This window comes from Erpetoichthys calabaricus, chromosome 11, assembly GCF_900747795.2.
Source record: "Erpetoichthys calabaricus chromosome 11, fErpCal1.3, whole genome shotgun sequence".
NCBI lineage: Eukaryota > Metazoa > Chordata > Cladistia > Polypteriformes > Polypteridae > Erpetoichthys > Erpetoichthys calabaricus.
The window spans coordinates 62,043,571-62,048,900 of NC_041404.2; the positions used below are offsets into that span (position 1 = coordinate 62,043,571).

The following is a 5,330-nucleotide window of genomic DNA, read 5'->3' on the forward strand; positions in this document are numbered from 1 at the left end:
CAAAAGACTCGGATCACTCAACATGTGTAGCGAAATGCTGTCTTTGTTCTATCGGACAGTTGTTTCCAGTGTCCTCTTTTTTGCTGCTGTTTATTGGGGAGGCTGGACAAGCTGGTGAAGAAGGGTGGGACAGTGGACTCACATCCTTGACAAGAGCAGTCACCCTCTGCACCACATTTTGGAGGGTCAGAGAAGTAAACGCAGCAGTCGCCTTCTCTCACTGTGCTGTAGAACAGAACGCTTTAGCAGATCATTTGTTCCTGCTGCCGTGAGATTTTATAAGACTTGTTAATGCAAGTGCTTCATGACCCGGTCACCACTCTGCCAGCTGAGAACTTGACCCATTTGTACCTTATACTATTTGTTTGTTTGCTTTTTTGGTTTTATAATCATTTTTAACAATTTTGACTGATGTGTTTGAGCTACTGGATGCCTGAATTTCCCCTGAGGGGATGAATAAATGTCTGTCTATTGAACGCTACGTAGTAACCAATGGAAAATGTCAGTCATCAATGTGGAATTATGGGTGTCTGCAGTCCAGAGTGAGGCTGATCAGAATTTATTTGAACACAGCTATTTCTTTTAAATAAATGTTTCAGACTCACTCTGCAAAAGTTTCTATATATATGTCATCATCATCATCATCATATACATCAGGGGTTTTCAAGCCCGGTCCTGTGGCTGTAGAGTTTTGTTCCCACCAGCTTCTGTTTTTAATTGGACTCCTGGGCTAATTAAGTGAACTGTTATTTCCCAGATTCTGTGTTTTGAGAACAATATAGAAATTGGAAAACTAAGTTTGGTTAAAAAAAATATATATACAGGGTGAGACAAAATTATGTAAACATTTGAATGGTGGAAACAATTTATTCACAAAACATACTTCATATGTGCAAGATGATTTACAGGAACGTCTCAACCTGTTCACCATCATGTCAACACATGGACCATATGTGATGTCCACAAAAATTGTATATAAATATTTACAAAGCAGTACCATTAGTGTTAACAGAATTTTGACTCCGGCGGCGCGGTGTGGTGGACGTGTGGCCAAATAATGCCCTGGAAATGTCCATGTGCCCCCTGCAGGGGCTACTGGCCCTAACACTGTTGGGCTCCCACTCTCATGACCCGTGGCCCTGCTGGGAACCAAGAGGGGTTGCCCTCTGTGGGCCTGGAGGAGAAACTGTTCTGAAAATAGTCTCTCCCCTAGGACCTTCCGTACTCGGGGCGTCTCGGCCAGGTAAGGGTTCTGGCTGCCTGCCACAGTTTATACATATATTTATTTGATATATTATACATTCAAAATAATTTCCTTCATGGTGCCTAAAATAGTAATTTTCTGTCTCTGACAGTTTAATGGCCATTTTCTGCATTCATGCAGGTTAGCTGGTCGGCCTTCCTGACACCAACATCATTTAGTTGCCTTTTAAATCACCTATGAGGGACAGTGGCCATATTCTATCCCCAGGTCACAGGGGGACAGAAATAGGAATTGGCATAAAATGTAAAATTTTTTAAATTAAAATAGACAGTAAGAAAGCACAAATCTCGCGTCCAGAAACTGAATTCATATTAATATCACTAATCCTGTGAATCCGCATTCTTGAAAGAGTTAAGCAGTAAAATGTTTTAAACGTCAGGCTCACATGGGGGATTGGTGGGATGTCGGTGATGGGACACAAACCTGGCAGTCAGGAAATGTCATTTCATATGTCGAGACTGCCATTAAGACTCGGTCTGCTGTGTCAATGAGGGCTTCGGATAAAATTAAAAAGCAAAATATGGATGGCAGTGTGTAGACGGGGAAAACCAGCAGCACTGATGTCCTGCTGCTAGAATTTATAGAGACAAACCTTTGAACTGCCTGCGGTGTTTTTTAAATCTCTGTCTCCCAATGTGTTACAGAACAAGCTGGCTATGGGCTGTGATAAAGACAGTCAATGAATTAATAATCCGTCTGTAGGGAGCTTTAGCGTCAAACGTGGAGATGGCGGATGTCACCAAGCAAGGTTTACAGGAGTAGTAATTGTGGTTATGGCTGAATAAGAGTAAAAAAACAACAAAAAGTCAGATGGGTCATCTGTGTATTAAAATGTGGGAAACAAATACACCGAAACGGGAAGTTCAGTTTCAGCTGGCCGTGGTGACACTCACTCCCAATTCCTTTTTAGCTACCAGGCCCTGCTTTGTATTTATTTATTTATTTTTCTGTTTCTCCAGACAGTTCATCCATCTTTCCTGCAGCTCTTTTGGTCGTCAGACTCTCCTCTTAATGTTTATCACCATTTGAACACATAGAGCAGGGATGTTGAACTCCGGGCCTGGTAGGCCACAATGCTTGCATGTTTTCATTCTAACCACCTTCTTAATTAGTGACCTGTTTTGCTGCTAATTAACTTTTGCCTTAGTTTTGAATAACTCGGCTCAGCTCAGATCAGATCCCTCCCGTGACCCTGTAGTTAGGATATAGTGGGTTGGATACTGGATGGATGGATGGATGGATCAGATCCCTTAGTTCTTTTTCCTTAATTAGCAGCCAAACAATAAAGTGACACAAAACGAACAAACAGGTGACCAGCTAACCACATTATCTGAACATAAAGAAAGGTGATGGTCTTGGTAAGGTTGGTCTGTCAGGTCAATAATCAGAAACAGAAAATCAACAGTTTGGGAAATGTCTGCTGTGGCAGAATGAGAGCAGCAGCAAGCTGTGGAATTAAACAACGGCTTTAATTAACAACCAGAATTGGCTTCTCATTAAGGAACTGGTTGGAGTTTGAAGCCTCAGTGTAGCTGGTCATCTGTTGGCTCGTTTCACGTCTCATTTCTGTCTGGCTGCCATTTAATGAAGAAAAGAATCAATTCAGAGGACTGAAACCTTAAAAACAGGGGGCTATGAAAATGAAGGGAAAAGGAGATGAAAACTGGTCAACTGCTAGAATGAAAACCTGCAGCCACTGCGGCCCTCCAGGCCCGGAGTTCGACACCCGTGACATTAGAGGCAGATGGGGCTCTAGAGAACCCAGCTGAAACTTTTATAGAGTTGAGCCATATTATTAACTGGCAAAAATCCATCCAGACATCCATCCATCCATTATCCAACCCGCTATATCCTAACTACAGGGTCACGGGGCTGGAGCCAATCCCAGCCAACACAGGGCACAAGGCAGGAAACAAACCCCAGGCAGGACGCCAGCCCACCACAGGGCAACTGGCAAAAATAATCATTTAATTTCTAGTACCAGTTATGTATAAAATGCATTACAACCAGTAAAAACAACACTACATCATCATCATCATCATCCATCGTTTATCCAGAGAAGGGTCGCAGGGCAGATGCCAAAAATAATAAATAACAATAACCAAAAAAATAAATCAAACTAATATGCATATTATAGCAACATTGCGCAAGAAAACATGAAACCCAACATTGTCATGCCCAGTTAATCCAATTCACTGTAGCAGGAATCGGAGCCGACGCATCGCAGCACTGGGCACAAGTCCATCAAAGAGATTTACTTTTAAATATTTCCAACGCTGCTCTTGCTCAGTGGGTGTGAAAGGCCTTCATCCTCTTGTCATTTGTTGTTTTTAATCCACAAGTCAAGTGGCGTGTGCTGCTGGTACAGAAGTCTGCTCTCCCACGTGTTTACTAAATGACAGGAGCTTTACGACGGTTTGCTCCTGTACAGTCGATGGCTGCTGCGGTTCATAAGAACAAGAGGATTGTCTTGAGTGTGTGCGGCACAATGAAGGGCCGTCATTATGGAATATGTGTGTCTCTGATGGATGGAGTGCATTGTAAGTGGTGCTGTATGTTGAATTGGCGGAGTGGTGGCTCTGAGGTAGGGATCTGGACTGGCAATCGGAAGGTCGCTGGTTTGAATCCTGTAAATGCCAATAGGGACTCTGCTCTGTTGGGCCCTTGAGCAAGGAAGGCACTTAACCTGCAAGTGCTGAGCGCTTTGAGTAGTGAGAAAAGCGCTATATAAATGCAAAGAATTATTAATAATAATTTACCAAAGAATTAAAAGCAATTGAACATTTGGACTTTTCTAGTGTTCTCTGACACCTAGTGATGTAACAAGACCTGCCTTGTACTAGAGAGCCTGCTGCTGCTGCTGTGTTTAATTCTGGATTTGCTGAAACTTCTTTCTTTTGTTTCTCTTCCAGCACAGCGACATTAACAAGCTGCTGATTGGTCCTTGGAGTCCAGTACAACACTGCCATCTGGGTACCAGAAGGGGACACTACACCGTGGACACAACCGATTTGGGGAGCATTATTTTACTTGATTTAAAATACAGAAGAAAGAAACGAGATCTGTGAAAGAGATGTATAAAGTTCTTGAACGTTTATATCTATTGTATAGTGTTTTATGTACTCTTGGAGTAAAACAAAAGATGAGGAAATATTTTATAAATGAGAAATTATTGCAATAAGTATTGCATGTGTGAAACCCTCTTGTATATTGCAGAGCATAGGGAGCCACAACACAGCGGCGTAGTTTGTAATGTTTTGTTTTTTTTGCGTGGATGTTCCCTCTGGGGCTGGAAACGTGGAGCTGCCAACGTGAGGTGAAGCAAGCCGTCCCTCTCGGCAGCCTGGCACGACGTGGACTTGAGAGCTTTTGGTTCCTTTAAGTCCCACGTTCAGATACGGAATATGGTGTTGTAAAATAAAAAATAATAAGATATATATTTATATATAAATATATATATATATATGTGTATGTATACAGACATGATCTACAAATTTGAAAGAAGCAAAATGAATCCTGCAGATACCTCATTTTAAAAAAGCAGTGTTCTGATTTTCCAGTCTCTTTCAATACCAGCAGAAATGTGTCTATGCAATTGTTTTCCATTTCAGTTTCACAAAACATTTTATTTAATTTTTTCAATGCACCATCCTTGATTATTTCATGCACTGACCGTTTGCTGCGTGTTATCATTTTGTGTCAAATCGAAGTCACTTTTTAATCGCACAGATCTGATTGTTGCAAAGCTCCGTTAAGTGAAGTTGTTGTTTTATTATTATTTTGTTGTTGTTGTTGTTGTTGTGTTTGACTTTCTTACTTGAGAGGTGGTGATGTTACGAAGATTCCAAGCAGTTAGTGAAGCCGTGGCTATGGTACGCTCGTCAACGGAAGAGCAAAAGATGGAGGGCTGTGAACTTCACGGGACTGGTCAGATGGGGTTAAGATGACTGGGGTCTGGTGTGCGTGCGCGTGCGTGTGCGTGCGCGTGCGTGTGTGTGCGCGTGCGTGTGTGTGTGTGCGTGTGTGTGTTCACGTTGCAGCTAAAATATGAATTTGTGTTTTCAAG

At 42.1% G+C, this 5,330-nt stretch overlaps 1 protein-coding gene across 1 annotated transcript in view; it reads left to right on the top strand.

The window, feature by feature from the left end:
- The window catches only part of pwwp2a (PWWP domain containing 2A), a 105,289-nt gene extending 100,586 nt beyond the window's left edge, over window positions 1-4,703 (top strand). The window contains exon 3 of the mRNA XM_028813173.2: window positions 4,177-4,703. The gene's annotated coding sequence lies outside the window, so the exon portion shown is untranslated. The remainder of the gene's footprint in view (window positions 1-4,176) is intronic.
- Window positions 4,704-5,330: the final 627 nt, after the last annotated feature.